Here is a 24,697-nt window from a genome sequence, read left to right as displayed (position 1 = left end):
ACTATTTCATTGTTGATATCCACACACAACACACAAGTTTATGTTTGACAAATGCCATATTCATTTGTGTGATTGTACTTGATAAAATGTGTTTTCACATACTCAATCTTCGTTAATTCAAGAACAAAAAGATTTTTGAGTGTTTTCGGTGTTTTTGGAAAGTGTTTTGCTGAAAAATCTGAAAATTTCAAAAATACAGTTTTGTCCTGTTTTGGCGGCTCTGTCGCGGGTGTGTCAAGTCGCGAGCCTCAGTCGCATCTTCGCTGGTCAGTTTTGGCGACTTGTTCGCGAGTGGAAGGTCCAGTCGCGAGATTCACTCAGAGATTTTCGCGGCTCAGCTCGCGACTCACTCGCGGGTAGACCTTCCAGTCGCGAAAAACACTTAGAAAAATTTTTCAAAATTTTCCTCTTGAGTACTTTGGCGGCTTGAGCTGGCGACTGTGTGGCGACTTGAACCAGTCGCGAAAATCGCGTGTTTTGCAGAAACAGGAGCAGTTTTTAAACTTTTTCAGTTTTTCCCTCGAATTTTTGTGACTGTTCATCTTCTCTCTAAACACTCTCTCTCCCAAACACTCCGTGCTCCCTTTTCCAATTTCTTGTGTTGCATCCTTATAGCCCAAAATCGTCGAGTTCCAGGTATGGGTTTTCTGATTTTCACTCTTTTCTACTTGATTTTGTGCTTTTACCCTTGATTTTTCACATTTGATTGTGTTTTTGAAATGGGTTTGTGTTTCGGTCTCTGCTTTTTGTTCTTGCTTAGCTTGTGGATTCTGTTGTTATAGTTTGTGTTAATGATAGTCTTTGTCCTATTGCTCTTGTGCTTAGCTAAGTATTCCTTTCATTTCATTCTGAACTATGAGCTGCTGAGATGTTACTTTTGGTTCTGTTGAAATTGTGTGTTTTTCCTTTGCAAGATGTGCATGTGTGTTAATCTGTGGGAAGATTCTGTTAGGCTCAATGTTTTTGTGTGTATGTCATATCATTTTCCATAATCTGCCTCAATGTCATTTATTTGCCTTCAGGATAGCTTCACCATGTTGTTCATGTGTTTCCTATCCTAGGATTAGTTTACCTATATGGTTGAACTAAATTGCTTGCTGGTTAAGTGTTTGAAGTTCTCTTGTTTGATTGATATCTCTCTCTGTTAAATACATGGTACTGACTGATTGTGCACATATATTGTTATATGTTGTTGTGGCCTTTTCTGATTGTTCACAGATGGCTCCTTCACCTCAGAAGAAGAAATCTACTGCGAAGAAGGCTGACAAAAGACTTAAGATGGATCCTAGATTGTTTAGGTCAGTTCATCATTTTGAGAGATACAAGGATCACTTCTTGAATGCAGGAATCATTCAAGAGAGATTTGTGGATTTGGATGATTTAAGACAAACTTTTATTCCCAGTTGTTTTGAAGGAAGAGGATGGGACAAACTTTTAAGTGATTTCCCTTTGGTGTGTGAACCTCTGATTAGAGAATTTTATTCAAATGCTGTGATAAAGGAGAATGAGTTAAATTGCTGGGTTAGAGGGAAAGAATTCATCTTGGATGCACATGTCATAGATGATGTACTAGGGCTTGAGGGTTTGGATGATGAGGAGTTTGTCAACTTCAAGGATAGGAGTGTCTCTATTGAAACAGTTCAACAGAGAATAGGTGGGCAGAGAGAAGGGAAGTGTTTGAATACCACTGCCTTTCCAGTGGACATGAGGGTTCTAACCATAATAATGATGTTTAACCTTTATCCTATTAGGAAGTTGACCACAATCAATTGTGCTAGAGCAATTTTTCTGATGGATCTCAAAGAGAAGAACTTCATAGATATAAGTTCCCACATCTTTGACATCATTGTGGATGAGACAAGAACAACATCTAGACCAAAACTGATCTTTCCCAGCCTCCTAATGAGGATATTTCGAAGGAAGGGTGTTCAAATTCCTCAAGACATCAGTCACATGTCCACACCCTCTGCAATCAACAAACTTACCTGCAAAAGGATCAGTGTTAGGCTTCCAGGAGAAGAAGATGAAGGTGATGAAGGAGAGGAAGTCCCAATGGAGACTGATGCAGAGGCAGCAGGGCATGCATCCACCTCAACACCAAGGAGGAGTGGCAAGAGGTCCAGAGCTTCAACTTCTGCAGCTGCACCTCCAGATGCTTTCCAGATCATTCTGGAAAGGCTTGATGGGATCAGGGCAGTCCAGACTGAGCATTCTGACAGAATGAGAGCCATGCAAGACCAGATTGATGTCTTGGCTGCTACACTTGACAGCTTCACAACTCAGCATGACCAGTGACCCTTTGGCCATTCCATGTCAAAAAGGGGGAGAAAGTTCATTGATAATTGAAGCAGAAAAGCAGCTCTTGAGGGGGAGTAATTTGTTGAGGGGGAGTAATTAGTGTTTTTATGGTTTTTATGTTTTTTAATACACTGTGTTTTGGTGTATAACTGTTTCTAACTTTCCTCATATACTCTTGGATAAACTTTTATATATGTTTGATGTTGTTATTCAGGTATTTGTTGGTTTGTACCCATATGCTTTTGTAAGCTTTGAGGGTTTATGTTTTATGCATAGTTTGTAGGCCTTGTGGTATGTACCATGCTTAAGTGCAGCCTTTATGCTATGTGAAATCAGTATTTTAAATCTAAATGTTCAGCATTGTGGTTTATGTACTGTCACTCTTGTGCCCTTGTAGGATTGTTCCTAGATGCATATGCCATGTGAGCTATGCATTGGTTGAGTGTTGAGTATACAAGTGTCTTGCCTTGTGCTTGTTAACTTGTATGTCTTTGTGTTCATTCCAAGTGTGAATGAACACTGTGATCACTACTTTGTGGTGTTCACTTGGTTGATCAAGCCATGGTTTGTTCATTAACTCCATCTTATGATTGATCTCTTTTTGCCTGTTTCATATGCATTAATAATTTTCTGCTTACAATGATCATGGTGTATTGTTGTGTTTCAGGAGTTTATGTTCATATGATTCAAGTGCTTCACAGCTTCTAGAGTTAGGTGTGAGTGAGTTTTGATCAACTGTTCCCAACTCACATGTTAAGTCTAGAGTCTGTTTTAGGGTTTTGTCACGGAATAGCCAAAGGGGGAGATTGTAAGGTTGAATTTATTCAACCATCTAATTGGCTTTATTCCGTGCCAAATTTGCTTGTAATTCAGCATTTAGTAACCCTGTATTTAGGTGGGATTGTTGTAAGGGTAGTGAGTGAGATAGTGTGAAGATTGCTCAAGAGTGTGCAAGAAAACAGAGAGTCGCGGCTGGGACTCGCGACTGGACTCGCGGCTTCAACCCGCCAGAATCTGCACACGTGCCAAGCATGCTGGAAGATGAACAGTCATGCTAGCTGGAGCACTACAGGACAAAACAGGACAACTGGCCATACGGTTAACTCGCGACTGGAACTCGCGACTTAGTCAAGCCGCGAGGTCAAGCCGCGAGCCACCCCTGTTTTGGAAAAACCTGACGTTTCGCATTCCACTCCTCTTCAGTATAAATACCCTTTTAACCCACGATTGAAAGAGAGCTTCCAGAGAGAATTTTGAGAGAGAAACCCTAAAGAAAAACCAGATTGTTTTACCCACAATCTCTACCTTAGAGTCTCATCAAAATCCCTCACTCTCTTCCTCTCCATTGTCAAATCCTTGAGAGGCCTTTATACCAAACCTGGTTCTCACCATTATCATCTCTGTGAGACAGTCGTTTGGAGTTCTGGGAAGCAGTTAGGAAGGAGCCAATCTTTATTGGTTGATGCTACGGTGAAGTAGCGGAATCCGGAAAACTAGAAAAGAAAAAGGTTCGGCGCAACCTCGTTGGAGCAAGAAGCTTGGAGGGCTTAGGTGCATTGGGTAGATTAGGCTTGGAGGGTCTATTGCTGTCCTTGTATCCCAACTGTATTTTCTAGTGGATTGATTACCGCTTGGAGGGCGGCGGAGAGGTTTTTCGCCGAGGTCTTCGGTTTCCTCTTCGATAACATATCTGGTGTTATCGCTGTGTTTGCATCTTCCTTCCTCTCTATCTCTGCCTTTACATTATCTGCTGTGGTTTATTTTGTTGTGGCTTAGATAGTTGTTTAATCAATACCATGTTATAGCATATGTTAAGTTTCCGCACACTATTGTTTAACATATTGCGTGTGTTGATTAAATTGGTTTTTGGGGGTCTAAACGTTCAAAAGTGTTTTTGTACACGTTTTTGAACTTTCACTTTTTCCTTATTCCCAATCTCAATTTTTGGTTTTATCAAACCATCAAGAGGTTTGAGATAAGGAAATCCTTTATCTCTTTTCCTATACATTATAGGATTGGAAGTATTGTCAAGACTTCTTTAGCATGTAGAAGGTGAAAAAAATATTTGGTCTTTAAGGTGGCAAGGGCTTGTCCAAAAGTTAATCATTTGTAATAAGCGGATGATTTATTTATTTTTTAAAGAAAAAATAAATAAATAGATGCCCTAAGGACATTGATTTAGGAAATATTTTTTAAAACTTTTTATCTAAAAATAAAAGGTAATTAATTGTTTTGACGGCTTTTTATATTTTGATGAAAGTGATGTCAAAACTTTCTTGAAATAGTTTGTTAACAATTGCCCAAAGGCACCCACTAATAAGACTTGAATGGCAAATCAAGATAAAGTTTTTAGGATTATGCAGTGCCCTCCTAAATACCAAGAATCATTGGGACAGGTAGTAAGCCTCAAGAAGTCATCTATTGTGTTTAGCAAGAATGTGAGAAGAAGTGACTTGCAATCTTTAAGTAGATCCTTCTTCCAAAGGATTGCTCCTCTTCACTCTTTAGGCCCGTTTGGTATGGCAACCCAAATATATATTTTCAATTTTTAAACAACATTACATGTATTTCCACACACATTTTCACTCACGCGTATTTCCACACATATTTTCAAACAACAAAATACATGTTTTTAAGTGCATGTACTAAACACCCTCTTAATCTTTAAGTAGATACTCTTCTAAATAAGTAAGAACTAAAAATTTAAAAGTAATAAAAAATAGCTAAGAAATAGATTGATACTCATAAAGAAATATATTTGTAGGCCTTGGGAGCAATGGTGTTTAATAATAAAGTTGACGAGGAAATTTTATGCGATTACTTCTGTCAAACCATGAAACAGATAAGAGAGTTTACCAAAGTCCAAAGATTTTAGACCAAAGCAGAACATTAGAGAAATGAAAAAGATAGTAAATTAGTATCCAAAGTCCCAGCCAATAGAGATGAAACTTTATCTGATGAGTGATCAAATGTTATATTCTAAGTACTTATGAAGATGATCTGTTAGCTGGCCTGTTGATCAATTAAGACTTAAGAGAGGGCCTATCAAGAGAGTTTGAGAGAGAGTGAGAGCAGATTAATGTGTCAACCATTGAGCTTTGAGACTTGAGAGTCAACATGCCTCTGGCTTTGGCATTTTTGCTTTCTATTAGTGAATATATTGCTGTGCTGCCTTTGGCTCTAATGGGAATATCATTCGGACAACAAGTTGATAGCTGATAGGTATTAAATTCTCAGCTTTGACATTAAAAACTTCCAAAACATATAGTTATGAAACTTGGCCAGAAAACCCTTAAGTGACCAGATAAAGAAAATTGGGTCCATTAATTAGCTTACTAAGCAATTATGGCTATAGCTTTCAGTGCCATTTTATTGAAGCATATTGGCAGGTCTTTGCTGGTTGCTTTAGAGTTTGTGTGGAGAAGTTGTCATCCTTTGCAGATGTGCTTTTCTAATCAAGTGATCTTTCTTTCCCAAATTCTTGTGTTGTCATTTTGTTGACTCACATATTGTTGGGTTGGGTTTGATTGTTATCATTTGATTTAGTTTCTGGCTCATAATTGAAATTTTATTGGGCCACTTTGTGCTTGTTCCTCAGCTTAACTGTTTGGTATTTTCAACTGAAGTACTTGTTGCATCTTACAGTTAAGCAAGGGAGAGATAGTTCATCTTAATGGTCCCAGTGTCAAATATGATTCTTTGCTCCAATTCTATTTTGAACCAGGTGTTTTGTTATCTGTTTGAGACTTGAGTACCCTGTTTTCAGGGCCCTTAATGAGGATTACCAAGAATTTTTTTAGATCAACTTGCATCTTGGTGATGCTAAAAAAGTTGATCTCAATGGAAGAAATAATTGTCTAGTGGAGAGTTTCTGGTGGGTCTTTTATGCATTAAAATTCTAGTTTTTGAAGAAACACACCAATAACCATACAAGAAGGACCTTGTATCAAATGTAATGAGGGAATATCTTTTTGCCAATAGATGCCCTTTTCCTTAATCCTATCTAAAAATTCAAAAGAAATAATGTTTTCTTTTGTGTGTTGGAGAGAGAGAGAGTTTAAATACAGATTAATGCTTGTATATATACATCCAGTGTTTGTGTCTTTGTGTGTATAGTTCCACATTTCTCCTTTTTAACTCAACAAAGATGTCATGACAAACATAATTAGAGCTTAAGGTCATTTAAAAAAGCCAGTGTTTACGAATACAAAACAAGAATTGTTTTATTTTATTTTTTACATCTGTTTTTAGCTGTGGCTTGACAAACATAATTAGAGCTTAAGGTCACTTAGAGGATGGCGATCCTGGTTATATTTCATATTAGATATTTTGCTTATCAGAAGTTATCTGCTTGTATTTGTTTCTGTAATTGTCATTGCATTGCTAAATACTTGTAGGAGTGACCTTAAACTTTTTTTGCAGATTTATCTTTAAACTTTTTTTTTATAAGCTTGTTAGATGGTTTTCTCTCTGATCAGAAAAGAATCTAGCAAATACATTATTACATAGTCCACTTGATCCTCAAATACTATTCTGCAGATTTGGGCAATCTCCATATAGAGGTGGAGGTGGAAGGGGTGGTAGGCCCTTCAGAGTGGGTGGCCAGGGCCATTTTCGTGGTAGGGGACATGGCCAGGGTGGTGGCAGGCACTCCACCACATGGTGCAGCAATAACTACAGCTACTGCATCTGCACCAGTTGAAGGTGGAGCTGCTATAATGCCACCACCTCCAGCATCAGTTTCTGGGCAGGCACAATTACCTGTAGCGGCAAAAGTGCCTGGTGCTCCATTCTGACTACCTCCCCAAATGGCGTGGTGTGAACTTTGTAGGGTTGACTGCAACACTCTGGAAATCCAAGAGCAGCATAAGAATTTTGCGAGTACACGAGGAGTTGCAGAAACTCAACAAAGTCATAACTGGACAGCAGAATGTGCAAATGCCCAATTCTGGATTGAAACAAGAAACTGTTCAACAGGAAAAAGTTAAGGAGTTTGAAAACCAAACCCCTTTAGAAAATCTAAACAGAGCAGCAGAAAGAGGCAGTAGGGAATTCTGAAGTTTTAGCTTTTGAACCTGAGGGTAAGCCTCAGGATCACTTTGCAGCTCGAGGTCGTGGATTGAAGCGAAAGATGAGAGGGGGCCAAGGGGGTAAGTATATGAGAACCTATGAAGGATCAAGAAGGCTGGTTGAGCCCCCTAAACCAAAACAGGTGGTTCCTTTAATATGTAAGTTGTGCAATGTCAAGTGTGACTCACAGATTGTTTTTAATAGTCATTTGACTGGTAAAAAGCACCAGGGAAATGTAAAGTGGTTTCATGGCCACCATGCCTTGTATGGAGAAGCAGGACTTCAAGCACTTACACACCTAACTTTAACGCTCCAATCAGAGCACGTACAAATGGGGCTTCAAGCAGTCTACCAACCTAATGTCAATTCTCCATCAACTTCCTTAACTCCTCAAGTTCAACCAGGTGTTAATGAAATACTATTTTCGATGGTTGAAATAGCCATCGAGAACCGCCATTAAAAATTATGTCAACAACAATTTTCTACAGCCTATGCAACCGTCAAAAAAAATGTTACTCTTTTATCAACGGTTAATAAACATCGAAATATTATTAAAAGCGGTTGAAACATATACACATAGAGATGCTTATTACTTTTTTTTACATGCACTCAACCGTCGATAAAGGGTATCTTGAGATAAATTTCAACGGTTTGTAAACATTGAAATAAGTATTTTCTTTAAAATAAACAAACAAATAAATTTGGATGCACTCTTTCACATTGATACAAAATTTAATAACCTAATTCAAAATATTAATGTAAACTCAATTGTGCAATTCCAAATTAAATTACAACAACCAATCAACTAATCTTTTAACATAATGAAAAAAACTATACAAATCAACATAAATCAACTAGTCTGTCTATTGCCCTTTACATTTTTAAATTTGAAACAGGAATCACTACATGCTATACAAAACCTTTTTTGAATAGTACACTTAAAAAGTATTTACAATAGCCAATCCTTGTACACTACGGGTTTGTTTGGGATCCGCTTATTTTGTTGAAATTAAAAACTTTTTGCTGAAAATACTGTAAATAAAGATAAAAGTTAGCTGAAATAGTAATAGTACAAAAAAGTGTAGTGAGATTCATGAATAGTGGCAAAAATAAGCTGAATAGTAAAATAAGTTGGCAAAAATAATTTTACCAAACACACACTAAAAGGTATTTGGAGAGTTCTTGTTTTAGATCTTCAACAGTAACCATAGTCCCACTAGTAACTGGAGAAGGAAGTTCAATCAACACCAATCTCAAAGGGAAAAAGCCTACATTGAGAACAAAATGACAAGAAGTACTAAACACAAAGAAAGAAAACATACATTCTCAAGGTTTGTTGCATAATTTGCTACATGCCTTCGTCAAGATCATCACCAACTTCACACCTTCTCAAGGTTCTACTGGCATCAACAACATCTTCCTTGTTGGATTCTCTAAGACAATATGCCATCCTATAAACATCCTAATCAGATTAGAACTAGTCAACCCCAACATCTTCTTTGCCCTTTAGCTTTTAATAACAAGCCAACCGCAGCAAAATAATTCAAATGGACAACCATGAATTTAACCACAACCGAATACACACACACAAAAGCATCCTTTATCTTTTTTACTTGTTGGGGGTTGTCAAAAGTTAAAGCACATTTTCTTCTTGAAGCAACCATAGATGACAATGAACTCAGTTGCTAAATGCTCATTAACATTTGTAAAGAACTTTCCATATGCAAATAACTACAAGTCAATAAACATGAATTAAAACAAACAAAAACTGTAAAACCACTGCTTTCACTATCACAACATGAGAACAAAGATTACAAAATCAAAGGCTAATTGTACTTCAAAAGGAAAACCAAAAAAATAATTTTCTACAACAATACCTTTGGCTTCAAAAAAGCTGTGCAAAGAGATTCCAAAAGAAGACATGCTTATATTTGCAGCAGCAGTAAAAAACTCCTTAGCTAATTGATCAGCTTTGTCAAAAATCAAGCTTCCAATCTCCTGCTTACCAACAAATTATAATATAAATAAATAAAGAAACACTCATCTCTTTTTATCCTCAAACCACAATCCCACCTCCCAACTCAGATCAGATCAGTGGGAATTGGGATACGATCTCTTAATTCATTGTCATTGATTCAACCTTCTAAAATCCAGCATTTCACCAACAAAATGAGTATTATTTGGACATGCAGCCATTAACTCATCAAAGCAATGATGAACAACAAGGTACAGCAAAGTGATTATAGACTAAAAGAACATGAAATGGAGAAAAATAATGTTTTGATAATCAAACCTAGTTGTAGTGAGCTTTAATTCTTGTTGTTAAATGTGTAGATGTTGGAGATACCATAGGTTGCACAAGTTTCCTGCAAAAATGAATGAAAATCAAGATATTAATTGAGATCAGCATTATCACAAGATTGTTAATCTGCTAACACTTGATGTGTCACTTAAGCTAAATAATTATGCTAGTTCCAAAGGAATTAAAAAACTTAATCTTCAAATCACACACTACCAACCATGACTATAACATGCACACAGCTCACACGCCATTTCTTGATTACACACATGCTAGAATTACAATAAGCACATGGCTAATTGATCATGATCTGATCCTACTGCTTGCATGTACCAGACAACCTAGAATACTATTAACTATAACCTAGGACAATGCTGACTATAACCTAGCTTGATGCTTCCAAAGACTTCATTCCAAAATGAAATTAGCACAATGTAATTTTTTTTTTCTTCAACGTAATTAGTTATGAGTTACTCGCTTTATTTATTTATTTTTAGCTCTAACTTAGAATGCATATAAATATAAATAGCTACTGTGCATTGCTTGTAGATTTCATTTTACAGTTTTCTTAATTTTTGTTATGATACATGGTTTTCCTTTTGGTTATACTGTTGACACATAATTTGTCATGGCCAAGAAAGCATAAGTTATAAATTCACTATAATTATTAATTAGAGCCCACTGAAATATATATATATATATATATATATATATAAATCCCAAATAGACTTTTAATTTGCATCTACATCAGCACGTCCCTATTTCACATTCTGATAAAAAACTCAACATCATATATGATTGTGGTGTGAGTGAGCCCCTAAGTCATAATCTATGCTCCACCATTGGCATTTGACACAATTGTTTTCCTTTTGGCTAAGTGCCTTGGCCTTGGCTGCATGCACATGGAGGGCTGTCTTGGCCTTGGCTGCATGCACATAAGGGGCTGCCTTGGCCTTGGCCTTGGCTGCATACTCTGGCCTTGGCACCATGCCCACGGAGGCTGCCTTGGCCTTGGCTGCTTGCCCTAGCCAAAACTTTTAGATTCATTATAGCATGATTTCTGACATTCTAAGGCAGGAGACAGGAACTTATTTTTCCAGAATTAATTCTATATCCATGGAATAAATCTAAAGGCTAAAATATTGAGTGTAAGTTGTCACAACAAAAAGAGCTAAAGTAAACTGTATGCGGCCACAACAAATACTTTTGTTTTTGTTGCATTAGTATGGACACTAAACAACTAATATAGGTTAAGGCATCCAACTGTAGAATGTCCTCTTCTAATTGATTGAGTTACTTGAATTTTTGAATGTCTTGAATAATAAAATCCTAGACTTTGCATTCAGAAAATGACTTGGGTCAAAATGAAATACCTAATTGGTTAGACTTCAATACTTGTAGCCCAATACTTCTAAAATATCAGTATTGCTGAAATGGACTCTCAAATAAAAATTTCCCAAAAAATCAGATGGTGTGTGGACCACTATGATCATCCATTTATAGAATTAAAGTACTCAAGACAAAGTCACAAACTCACCTGTATGTATTGTCTATGAAGGTGTACTTGCTAGAGACTTTTCTTTGTTTAGAGACACGGCCATACTCCACATGATATGAAATATAAATCACAACAGCCTAGAACCTATATAAGGATGGTTCAAAAATCAAATGCCATTAATTGACACTCCTCACAATGAAAATGATCTATAAAAAAAACACCAAACACACCTCATTTTTAATTCCAAGTGCCAATGACAATAAAGCAACTATGATCAAGATGATAAGGTTTAAATCTTGCCAAGCTTCCCAAAGGAACCTCTGCAGGAAAATAATGGAGCAGGGAAACAAATAAATACAAATATAGCATCAAAAAAGTGTAATAGCTATAGATTAAGTAAAAAGAAAAAAAAAAAAGTAATTCTATCTATAGTTTTTTTTTTTTTTTTTTTTTTTTTTTTTTTTTTTTTTTCTAATTTAAATTTGTAAGTTGTAACACGTTTAATTTTTTAATTAGACCAGGACCAGACCACATGTGTGACCTTGAACAGTGGCTTGTGGGAAAAGTCTAAAGCATGACTCATGCGTTGAGAACTGAAACCGGCTGCAAATTAAGTAAAAGCTTTGCTTTCAAATTACCGGTACACAAATTGGGGAAACCACCATTCCATCTTCTGACTAATATGCTACTCAGTTCCAAAAGACCATTGAACATATCCATTGTCCACAAGTTAGTTCCTGGAAATTCCATCTATTTACAACTTAAATCTAAACTATTAAAGTTATAAACTAATTATCCTGCACAAATCTCTTATTCTTTGTTTTCCTTTCAATTTATTTTTTACTCTCTGGGTAATTTCCACAAGCACTTGGCACACATACTCTATGTCTAGACTTGCACAGACCAGGTTGAAGGATGGTAAATGTTTTCCACTTCCAGTCAAGGAGTCTAGCAATGGGAAATACATCAACTTAACGCAGCAGCTAGGAAATATCAATTTAAAAACGTGTAGCTTTATCAAAAGTTATTCTATAGTTGAGGAAGTGTTATCATTAACTTGCTCATCACATCATGATGGGTAAATTATCTAAATCAGAGTTGCCTGATGCCTAACACTACTCCTTCTATGAGTAGTTGGCAATTAAAGGAGATATTTGAAGCCAAAATAGACAAATTGAAAAACAAACCTAAATTCAAAAGCATTTTGCATTTACATGAAGGAACACCAATGTTTACCTTAAGGAGTAAAAGCCCTATGACACCAAGTACAAGCCCCATGCCTTTAACAAACCCAATGGACTCACCTAATAACAAAGATGCGAGTATAGCCACTGTTAAATATTAAGAGTCAATTATCTAATCATCAAGACTCAATTTCATGTTTAAACTCGCATTTCCATTGGTCAAGAAAGTCAACTTAAATGGCGGTAAATAACAATTCAGCCATTTTTGTGATAAGTAAGAGTAATTATATTAATAAACAATAATTCTAGATTTAAAAAAAAAAATTTATTTTTAAAGCTAATTCAAGAGGGTGGGGGCAACTATCCACTGATGATCAATGCCTAAGGGGTCTAGACGGATGAGAAACTAATTGAGATGGGTTCAATTATACTTTAACTTAAGTCCTAATGCGGTCCAAGTAGTATCATATGATACTCTCTCTTGGGTTACTGTGAGGTTTAAGAGATTATATCTGTTGGATCCTACACTTCCTGTCATCAAAATTTGGAATTATATTCCCTACATTATCTCACAATCAAATGGACAAGAGACAATATTGAAATGTCGTATATCACAGAGTATATTCAATGCAAATTATAATCTTTTTTTCTTTGTTGGTTGAGATTAAATACCCAAATCTCAGTAGTATGATTTCTAAATATTTTATAACTTTCAATCACTCTCAGTAATAAGTTCTGTGTTTTTATTTTCAACATTTTATAACCATTGATAAAATATTTAATTTATTTTTTTCCACATTTATCCAACTGTTTATATAACTTTTCCCTATTTATTTATTTTTTTAACACCTATTTCAACAGTTATGCTAACTGTAGATTTTTTTTTAACATTTGTTTCAACAGTTATACGAAGTGTGAAAATAAATATGTGAATTGTTGTGTATAATCGTAAAAATTTAAGGTTTTTATTAACATTTTTTAGTGAATGTAAATAAAAATATGTAAAAAAAACTCAAGTTTGTTGTAGTGCCCCTAGGATAAAGTTGTGATGTGGAAGCCAAAATGCATATGTAGGTGCAGAGTCCAAAAATATAGGAACACAACTAATAAGATAATTTTCTTTTTGTCCCCCAAGAAAAAGAAGAAAAAGAAATCCAACAGTAATAAAGGAATATTTTGTTGAGGTTCGCACTGTGATTTGTTAAACTCCTGTCTTGTTATTGTGAACATCTGTAAAATCATCTTTGCTGATTGCATTACTTTCGGCAGTTTCCATTAATCTATTTGTTCTTTAAAGTTCACTTTGAAGTATCAAGCTTTCAAACAGAGCATCCTTGTGTGGGGAATTTAACCAAAATTCCCATCCTATGAGGAACAAAATAAATAGAGAAAACACACGTCAAATAAAAACAATCACACGCACAAGCCAATATTTACGTGGTTCGGCAATTTGCCTATGTCCACGGAGTTGCAGGGATTTCACTATTATCAGGGAAAATACAATAGTGCACAAGAACACTCTCAAGAAACCCAAATCCCAATTACACCCTAGCACTCTCTCACAGAAAAAATAAGAATAGAAGCTGACTGCCTCTCTTTTCTCTATTTTCTCTCATGCGGCTGCTAATTAGGTTAATTGGAATTACTCCCTTTTTTTTAATCTCACGGCTGCACCTTGCTTCTCAAAACCTAATATATATATATATATATATATATGTCAAAGTCGGCTAAAAGGTGGGTTACTATTCCAAATAGGATTTGGTCAAATAAGGTGGGCTTGTGGCAATTCAAGCCACACACGGGCCCACTTCAACAAATCTCCACCTTGGCTTGAATTGATCAAGCTACACTAGCAAACTCCTCCATCAACTCCACCTTAACCCTTAAGGGCTCACAAGCTGCAAACATCAACCACAATCCTCCATAACACAATTCCTCATCCCTGCAACTCATCCTCCTGTCCTCAAGCTAGAAGACCAATTGAAGCTGCGCACAGCTTCAACTTCTCAATAGTGACACCCTTAGTCAACATGTCTGCCGGGTTCTTAGATCCACAAATTTTCTCAAGCATTACTAGCTTATCTTCAACAAGGTAACGGATAAAGTGGTATTTTGTCTGTATGTGCTTCAACTTTGAATGAAAAGCTGAATTTTTGGCAAGAAATATTGCACTCTGACTGTCACTGTGTAGAATGCCCATCTTCTGCTTCTTACCCAATTCATCTAAGAAACCATGTAGCCAAATCATCTCCTTTCCAGCTTCAGTTGCTGCAACATACTCAGCTTCTGTAGTAGACAAAGTAACAATCTTCTGTAGATTTGAAGCCCATGATATAGCTGTACCACCCAGAGTAAAAACAAACCCAGTAGTACTCTTTCTACTATCAATATCACCAGCAAAATCAGCATCTACATAACCCTGCAGTTTCAAACTTGCACCTGTGAAGCAAAGACATGTATCTGATGAACCCTTCAGATATCTCAGAATCCACTTGACTGCCTCCCAATGCTGCTTTCCAGGCCTACTCATGAATCTGCTCACAACTCCCACTGCATGTGCAATGTTTGACCTTGTACACACCATAGCATACATCAAGCTGCCAATAGCTGAGGCATAAGGCACCTTGCTCATATGGTCCCTTTCTACTTCTGTCTTCGGTGACTGTTCTTTGCTTAGTTTGAAATGACTACCCAAGGGTGTGCTCACTGGTTTAGCTTCATTCATGTTGAACCTGCTGAGAACTTTCTTTACATACTCTGACTGTGAAAGCTTCAATGTACCATTAGCCTTGTCTCTAATGATTCTCATACCAAGGATTTGCTTTGCAGCTCCCAAATCCTTCATTGCAAACTGTTTGGACAATTGCTTCTTCAGATTTTTAATCTCCTCAATGCTAGACCCTGCAATAAGCATATCATCCACATACAACAGTAATATGATGTAAGAATTGTCAAAAAACTTAACATAGCAACAGTGATTAGCTTCACATCTCTTGAACCCAATTCTATGCATAAAACTGTCAAATTTCTTGTACCACTGTCTAGGAGCTTGTTTTAGGCCATACAAACTCTTTCTCAGTTTGCAAACAAAATTCTCTTGTCCTTGAGCAATGAACCCTTCTGGCTGAATCATGTAAAGGTCTTCCTCCAAGTTATCATGAATGAATGCTATCTTCACATCTAACTGCTCAAGATGTAAGTTTTCTGCAGCCACCATTCCCAGTACTAGTCTGATTGTTGACATCTTCACAACTGGAGAAAATATCTCTGTGTAGTCAATGCCTTCCTTCTGCTGGAACCCTTTAACAACTAATCTGGCCTTGTAACGTTTGCTACCATCATGCTCATTCTTTATTCTGTATACCCACTTGTTGTGCAAAGCCTTCTTTCCTACTGGTAATTCAGTCAGTTCCCATGTTTGATTCCCCAACAAGGAATCCATCTCATCCTTCATGGCTAACTCCCACTTGCTTGAATTCTTATTTTGCAAGACTTCATCATAACACTCTAGCTCACCACCATTAGTCAACAGGAGATAATTTAGAGTGGGTGAATAACGCTGTGGAGGTCTAATGTTCCTGGAAGATCTGCGGACTTCAGCTACAGGTGTACTCAGATCTACCTGTGAATTTACATTCTCTTTATCTTCTTCACCCCTTTTCTGGACAGTACCTTCAGTCAATTCATCTAAGTTGACAAACTCAGATTTCTTTTGATCTATCTCTGTAACATCTGACACTACAGTTGACCTGTCCTTGTACATAACATGTTCATTAAATATCACATTTCTACTTCTGATGATTTTCCTGTTTTGTTCATCCCAAAACCTATAGCCAAATTTCTCATCACCATAGCCAATGAAAAAACATATTTTAGACTTTGCATCAAGTTTACTACGAGCATCAGAATCAATATGAACATAGGAAACACAACCAAAAACTTTTAAGTGTGAAAACTTTACCTCTTTACCGCTCCAAACCTCCTCAGGAAGTCTGAACTCCATGGGAACTGAAGGTCCTCGGTTTATTAGGTAAGCTGCAGTGCTAACAGCATCAGCCCAAAAAGTTTTTGGTAGTTCAGCATGCAACCTCATACTCCTAGCACGCTCATTGAGAGTTCTATTCATGCGCTCAGCCACACCATTCTGCTGTGGTGTCCCAAGAATGGTCTTCTCCATCCTAATTCCCTGTGCAGCACAATACTCACTGAACCCTCCATCTATGTACTCTCCTCCATTATCTGACCTCAAACATTTTACTTTTAAACCTGTTTCTGTCTCAACTATGGCCTTCCATTTCTTAAATGTTTCAAATACATCAGATTTATTTTTTAGAAAATAAACTCATACCTTTCTGCTTGAGTCATCAATAAAAGTGATGTAGTACCTTGAACCTCCAAGGGATGCAACTGGAGAAGGCCCCCACAAATCAGTGTGTACTAACTCCAATTTTTCAGCCTTCGGTGTCCTGCCAGTTTTCAAGAAGCTCACATTTTTTTGCTTTCCTAAGATGCAACTTTCACACATGTCAAAATCAATGGACTTCAATTCTGGTAGTTTTCCTTTTGACAGCAGCATCTTCATCCCTTTCTCACTCATGTGACCAAGTCTGCGGTGCCATAGGCTTGTATCAGTACTTGCATCAGCAACTGCAATTGTGTCTCTTGGACTTGAGGTCATGTACAGAGTACCAGTTTTCTTTCTACGAGCCAATACCCTAGCTCCCTTTGTAACCTTCCAAGTACCACCAACAAATAGTATTGCATGCCCTTCATCATCAAGTTGTCCAACAAAAATCAGATTCCTCCTTAGGTCAGGAATATGTCGAACCTTCTCCAGTAACCAAACAGACCCATTGGGCAACAATATCCGAACATCTCCCATACCCACAACATCCAAGGCTGAACCATCAGCCAAATACACCTTACCAAAATCACCTGCAACATAATTCTGTATGATTTCTCGGTGTGGAGTGGTATGAAACGAAACTCCTGAATCCAAAACCCAATCATCAAGTGGACTGTCTACTGCAAGAAGTAATGCATCCTGTACCTCTTCTGTTACAGTATTAGCAGAATCATCTTCATTCTTTTTCTTAGGACTTTTGCATTGATTCCTAAAGTGACCTGTTTTCCCACAATTCCAGCATTGTACTTGTTGGCCTGATCTAGATTTACTTCTGTTCTGATTAGAATTTCTGGATTTTGATCTGCCCCGATTTGAATTTCTGTTATTACCTCTGCCTCTTGTCTCAAGGTTTAGGGCAGAACCAGATCCTGAGGATTCACCTGCATCTCTTCTGCGAATCTCCTCAGCCAGAATTAAATCTCGTATATCATTGTACTTGAGTTTTTCTTTTCCTGTAGAATTGCTTACTGCCATCCTCATTGCCTCCCAACTGTTTGGCAAAGAAGCTAAGACGATCAGAGCACGAATCTCATCATCAAAATCAATTTCTACAGACGACAATTGATTTGTGATAGTATTAAATTCATTTAGATGTTGTGCTACTGATGCATTCTCTGCCATCTTCAGATTGAATAGTTTCTTCATCAAGTGCACCTTATTGTTTGCTGACGGCTTTTCATACATACCAGACAAAGCCTTCATCAGATCTGCTGTGGTCTTCTCCTTTACAACATTGTGTGCAACAGACCTAGACAGAGTTAACCTGATAACACCTAGTACCTGTCTGTCAAGAAGAGCCCATTCCTCAGCCTTCATAGCCTCAGGTTTTGTCCCTAAAAGAGGCAGATGCAATTTCCTCCCATAGAGATAATCTTCAATCTGCATCCTCCAATACGCGAAATCTGTGCTATCAAACTTTTCTATTCCAGACGCCTTTCCTGCTTCCTCTGCCATTGCTCCCACTCAAACCTAACCCTAGGCTCTGGTACCAGTTGTAGGGAATTTAACCAAAATTCCCAACCTATGAGGAACAAAATAAATAGAGAAAACACACGCCAAATAAAAACAATCACACGCACAAGACAATATTTACGTGGTTCGGCAATTTGCCTACGTTCACGGAGTTGCAGGGATTTCACTATTATCAGGGAAAATACAATAGTGCACAAGAACACTCTCAAGAAACCCAAATCCCAATTACACCCTAGCACTCTCTCACAGAAAAAATAAGAATAGAAGCTAACTGCCTCTCTTTTCTCTATTTTCTCTCGTGCGGCTGCTAATTAGGTTAATTGGAATTACTCCCTTTTTTTTAATCTCACGACTGCACCTTGCTTCTCAAAACCTAATATATATATATATATATATATATATATATATGTCAAAGTCGGCTAAAAGGTGGGTTACTATTCCAAATAGGATTTGGTCAAATAAGGTGGGCTTGTGGCAATTCAAGCCACACACGGGCCCACTTCAACACCTTGAAAGTTTGCACTTCATCAATGAATCTTTCCATATATATGAAATTGGTTTGTTAAATTAGAATTCCAAGTGAATTCTGGAGTAAATTGTTTGTCTTATGGCCCTAGCTCATGGGACTTACAAATTTACTAGAATGTAACTTGGCTCGCTCTTTGGTGGGGTCGGTCGGCAATCAGTACCATATTTAATGGCTTAGTATTTGACCCTCTTCATCACTTGCTTGCTCTATTGCCTAAACTTTGTCCAGGAAAATTGTGCCCGGTCATAACTTATATTATTCAAAAATTTTAATTTCATTGTTTCTAAGACTAGTATATATATTTTTGCTGACTTGGGTGTCCAAGACTACTTTCTTGTCAATTTTTGGGCTATTGAGGACAGGTTAGTAGTGAAGTGAAACTTTTGGTATCGAAAAGGCCTGCTTGTGAATCATGTAATTTGGATAAGGGACATAATAACAAGACGGAGCATCCAACTTAAATAAATAGAAAAAAAAATGTTAAACTACAGCTCTTATGCTATGATTTGGGCTAAAGCTGAAGACCTGGAAGAGATCAAACAACATACGGTTCTAGAGCTACTATACATGAATCTTTAGAAAACAAGAATATAAAGTTGATTTGGAAGAACCATTACTACTCTCTTAAAATCAATTAATGTACATGTAATGTGAAAAATGTATAAATGTTTTAGTAACTCAACATAATGAAGTGATTCCATGGTATATAAAAACAAATATGGATATGTAAGAACAATTCTATCATGACTAGGATAGGATGTGTGTTCCCCCACCCTCCCCCTCCCCCTCCCCCTTTTATGCTATTTATGATTGACTAGATCTACTACACATTTAGATTTTCCTCAATTTTTCACATTTTTTAAATTGTGTGGAAACGAAAAAAAGAAAAAAGAAATCAATATATGTTTTGGGGAGGAAAATTTTGTAATGGTTGCTTCTCATATACAAGTTTAGTGATTATTAAAATATAAATCGTTATAGCTTTGTTTAATAGTGTTCTTATGTGATAAAATGGAAGAAAAAGCTTTTATAAATTGCTCATTAACTTCTCCAAAAATGCAAAATAATGTTAGCTTTCATAAGAAATATTCAAGATTCAATTTCATGTTCTAATAAAAATTATACTTTCTCCAATTTTTTATCGTTGCAACCTTAGAAATGCTAACCAAGTGACACTGGGGCCATGGGTCATGAAAGAGGTTGACCCCCATTTTTGTTTTGATGCATATCTCACTATATTCTAACATATTAAAAATATCTTTCCATATATAATAAATTGAAAGTAAAATGCAATATGTTTCCTTGCAAAAAAAAAAAAAAAAAAACTTACAAAAAATCAAGATGTAGAATCTTTACTTACGTAATATATATTATATATTCCAATGTAATCACATTATTTTGAGATGGGTTTAAGACTATTTCTTATAAGTCTCAACTACAATTCTCATTTTTCACTTAAAAAAAAAATTATGTCAAAATTTTTTTATGCATTGAGCCAGTTTGCGACTAGTGATGTTAATATTAGGCTTATTAGTATCATTCTTCGCAGTTAGTTCCCTATTGTTTCACTGTTAACATCAGCTCCTATTTAGTTCAGGTATTCATATGAATCTTCACACAAAGATAGAGAAAACAAGACACAAGAATGAAGGTTTATACTCTAGCCCATGTGTTAGAAAAGATACAAATAAAGGTACAGCATTGTAAGTAAAGAATAATATCCTAGAAAGCTAAAGCTTACTTGATCAGATTCATTATCTGAAGTTCTGAACTATATGATGTCAACAATAGGTTTTCCTGAAACAACCTCTAAACAAATCAACATGTTACTTGGAGACTTTTGGTGGGGGAATAAATAAGACATACGAGGATTCTACATAAAAGCTTGCGATAACATTTTCAAGCCTAAACTTGTTATGGGACTTGGGCTTAGACGTATGGAGTACAACAGAACAATGATAGAAAAATTAAATGGACCATACTGACAAAGATAGAAATGGGGTAAGAACTATAACCTTAATGTTGGCTCCCTCTTCTAGTATGGGGTCATGGGTGTGGAAATCAATCCTCAGCGGTAGAGATACCTTTCGGAATTTGTTGAAAAATTGGAGTAGGAGTGGATGTTTGGAACTCCTCGTGGATTCCTTACATACCTGGATTTAAACTGCCTCAAGAAGTTTACTAGCTATTTGAATCAGTAACTACAAAAAACATGCTGAAGATTCAGCTAGCTCAAGCACTACAAGACCCCTAACTAGAGTTGAGACTTCCTAAACAAGAACTGTATATTGGACTGGCCAACACAACTATTGAGAGTGGTCCTATGCCTAAAGTAAAATGGAAGAAGTCGTGGAGACTCAAAATTCATGACAATTAAAATTCTGTGGAAAATTCCCATAACAATAAGTGATGCTAAACCTGATATTTTTAATAGAAGACCTAAATTGCATGATGTGTAATGCAGCCTAGGAGTCCGTAAAGCACCTATTCTTAAAGTGCCTAGTGACTCGAAATTTGTGGTCATCCCCAACGACCTTTTAGAATTGAAGAGCTCAACCTGTCATCTATGGATGAATGGATCCGAATAGTGTTTAATCCAAAAAGCTCCATCAAGGTCCCACTGGGAGAAGTAAGAAATTTATCAATGTATGCAACCATATGTTGTGATGTAATCTGGATGCAAAGGAATAGACAGATGGTACATAGGACTATGACGGATCCAAGGTAGGGAGCACATCTCAACATAGAAAAACTCATTTGCAAGCCTGGGAATCCACTAATGAGTTACAAAGGTACCAGAACATGTATACCTCTTCCTCCCCCTTTTGTCAAAGTTAATTTTGATGCAGTGTTAACAAACAACCAAACATGTGTTGCGACAGATGTCCATGACCATAAGAATGACAATATTTGGTTTGTATTAAGCTAATAAGGCTGGATGGATGGATGGTCCTCTTATAGCAGAAGAAAGAGCAACACTCAAAGCTTTGTTTTAGAAAGGTTTTGATGGAGGGAAATGAACTAAATGAAATTCAACGAATCCAAAGTTCTCTATGTAGATCTCACTGGTCCATAGAACCACTAATAGTGGATACTAGCTTAGCATCAACTTCATGCTATTGTTGGCAAGCTTTAAATGTAGTTAGAAAGTGTAATTCCTAAACCCACAGTATTGCTCACTGGACTCTGCTTTGTAACATTGAGGAAATTATTCAAAATTTTGATCATGGTGTTCTATGCTACCATAAATGATTGTGTATTCAGCCGCCGCCGCGGGGGAGGGGTGGGGGGTTAGAAACAAACCTACCGGCTAGGAGGTCTTGTTTTGTCTACTCAAAAAGAACCCCATAACTAAACTAATACCCTATTGGCTTCCTTTGAATTATTCAACTCTTTGGAAATTTTCTTTGCTATTAAAATTTGCTTCCTATTGTATAACTGTCTCCCAATGTTGTGGTGTGTCTTCTTCAGTTGTTATAGAGCTCGTTTGGGCAAATTAGAATCCTTTACTGATTTTCTCTTTTCACTTTGATGTGGTTTTCCATACCTTATCATGGCTACTATAGATTCCCTGTGCACGGTCAAGTCCATGCAACTTGCAAGCATGGATGATAAACTAAAATATATATATTATTTGGAGTCCTTACTTTTCTCTCATTATCAGGGCACAAGACTAAGACTTGGAGTGGGTAGTCAAGTGAATAGGCCAAGTGTTCCTAGTATACTGATTCTCATCATAAATATCTTCAAATAAAAACCTTTTTGGTAAAACAAAATTTACCAAAAAACTATAAATGGATAATTTATTGGATGTGAATTCAACACTTCTAGTTTTGATGGAATCAATAAATAATAAAAACTAATGATGAAAATGAAGATCAGTTCTTGAGGTGGCCCCAAAACAAGAAGTGATTGCACAATCTAGAGGAAAAAGTGTTCCATTGCAACTTTCAAAGAAAGGATTGTGAATCAAAGAAAATTTGCTTTCTTCAAGAAGTATACTGTTTACCAAGGCTTTGAAGTTTGAACAGAAAACATGGAAAATCAGGAATTCTTTTATTAGTAGTGCCAAGAAGCTACACATTTGATGAGGGAGAAGAGCTTCAATTCATGGGGGAGAGAGAGAGAGAGCTTTCAAAAGAATAAGTTATAACTGGATTTAATAGTGCACACATGCCTTATTAGATCTCCAAATTAACATATCTTTGGAATTATGAATAAAATGACGTACAAAATCTAGTAATGTAATGAAATTTATTTGTTTTTGGGGCCATATGAACATGTTGGTACAGAAGAGAAACTTTAGGTTCCAAAAGGCTGGCTGTTGTGGATAATGTACTATGGATAAAAGGGATGATATCGAGAGAGTATCCCACCAAAATAAATAAAAAGTTCTTAAACTACAGTTATTATTAAAAACAGATAAAAAATCCACTACCCAAAAACTACAAATTTTCAATTTTACTTAGAAGCCATTCACTGTTTGAATGAAAATTAGCAGTAATCATATTCTTGATGGAGTGATTAAATCATTAGAAAAAAAAAAAAAAAAAAAAAAAAAAAAAAAAACCAATGTTGAAATGTCATAGGTATACAGTGATTATACAATAACAAGTGAAAACCACTCCAAGACATAGGTGCATCTCATTGTTAACAAAGTTGTTTATCTGTACTCATTGCAACTTTATCAAAGGCCCTTCAAAAAAATAGAAAAAAGAAGACCTTCCAATTTATGAAAGATTATTTAAAAAGACCTTACAAACATGACTAAATAGAAGGTGGCAAGCACTAGCATAGACCTATTTGATTTAAAAGCACAGATCAACCAAACTTTTGCGCCTTGATTGGCAAGGAACACAACAAACAGGCATCTCATTGTTACAAGAATCTAAGCAAATTGTGGCAAATTTATGACTTCCAAAATAAAGAATATCACTATGAATTAAGAACCTCACAGGTCTTGCCTTTATAAAAAACAATAGTTCTTGAACCTCCCTCTAGCAACCACACAGGTCTTGACTCTTGTCTTACAGTTTGATGGAGTGCCCAATATATTCTTCTGAGCTTATTAGACCTCCATGAATGTCCAATTTCTCTGCAATAAAGATGGAAAATTTCAGAACCCCAAACTAATCTGCACATAATAGTATTCAAAATCAAACTTCTTCTTCTCTAGTATTTGATACCCATTCTACAAGTATTAGGGGATGTAAAAATCATGAATAAAATTTTACCACTCTACATCATACCCATGCTTTTATGCCTACATCAATCAGCATCTCTACCCCTACACTAAAAACATCATACCCAGCCACCATCCCACAAGCAGCTGCCATTTCAACTTTTCCACCCTCTGCCACAAGGTGCTGCTAAGCTATGTGGAGAAAGGGCAGTACTGCTCAATCCCATTTAGCCTCTCCTGTAGGGGAACATGTATGATACAAAATACCAATTGGCCGGCAAGGTATTGGCACTAAACATTGAACATCAAGATTCCCTTAACTTTAGTTATGTATAGAAATTCAAATTCTACATGGAAGAAAGGCAAGGAAATCTATATCAGGGTTAGTTATATTTGACCATGGGAATAAAATTTTTCCTTTGAATGGTAGTATAAAATGGTAAAGGACCCCTTGTGACTGGTTTTGTCACCCTTTCTCTTCTATCTGATATGTTTATCCATCAATAATAAACATAAGAATATACATTCATGTTAGTCATCAACAATAACAATTTTGAAGGACAATATATGATGGAATAAAGATGATATCTACTTTATTCTTGAAATATAAGAATAAACAATGCAATTTTTGTATAATTTGGTAATATCTCATAAAATTTTCTCTCACTTTGAGCAAAGAGCCTTCCTCTTACTTCATTTCACACAAATGAGAGGGAAAAGTTCAAAAACTTGAGAAAGAAAATTTAAAAATATGATATA

General features: G+C 36.3%; 1 protein-coding gene and 2 long non-coding RNA genes across 24 annotated transcripts in view; 1 reads left to right on the top strand and 2 right to left on the bottom strand.

Annotated features, from left to right (window-relative positions):
* LOC126723043 (uncharacterized) overlaps positions 1 to 24,697 on the top strand; it is a 120,309-nt gene that overhangs the window by 48,410 nt on the left and 47,202 nt on the right. The gene's annotated exons all lie outside the window — the stretch shown is intronic.
* The window catches only part of LOC126723040 (disease resistance protein RPV1-like), a 137,144-nt gene that overhangs the window by 65,358 nt on the left and 47,089 nt on the right, over positions 1 to 24,697 (bottom strand). For 12 of the 19 annotated variants that reach the window (XR_007654117.1, XR_007654119.1, XR_007654116.1 and 9 more), the window contains one exon: positions 23,332 to 23,851. The exons of 4 other annotated variants lie outside the window; for them this stretch is intronic. The gene's annotated coding sequence lies outside the window, so the exon portion shown is untranslated. Of the gene's footprint in view, positions 1 to 23,331; positions 23,852 to 23,990; positions 24,176 to 24,697 lie in introns of those variants that run through there. 3 more of the 19 variants (XR_007654109.1, XR_007654110.1, XR_007654113.1) reach the window with 3 other exon arrangements.
* On the bottom strand, positions 6,722 to 12,671 carry LOC126723042 (uncharacterized). Of its 4 annotated transcripts, none has more exons than XR_007654124.1 (7): positions 12,402 to 12,670; positions 11,396 to 11,485; positions 11,205 to 11,309; positions 9,662 to 9,734; positions 9,246 to 9,366; positions 8,691 to 8,819; positions 6,722 to 7,145 (listed from the first exon to the last, which is right to left on the bottom strand). It is a non-coding gene; the product is annotated as an uncharacterized LOC126723042 (long non-coding RNA). The 4 variants fall into 4 exon arrangements; XR_007654125.1 differs by lacking the exon at positions 6,722 to 7,145 and adding an exon at positions 8,128 to 8,591 and having other exon boundaries at positions 12,402 to 12,671; XR_007654123.1 differs by lacking the exon at positions 6,722 to 7,145 and having other exon boundaries at positions 8,128 to 8,830.

The sequence above is a fragment of the Quercus robur genome, chromosome 4 (genome assembly GCF_932294415.1).
Source record: "Quercus robur chromosome 4, dhQueRobu3.1, whole genome shotgun sequence".
Taxonomy (NCBI): domain Eukaryota; kingdom Viridiplantae; phylum Streptophyta; class Magnoliopsida; order Fagales; family Fagaceae; genus Quercus; species Quercus robur.
The sequence above is the reverse complement of the archived record's forward strand: the minus strand, read 5'-3'. Positions and strand labels throughout refer to the sequence as shown.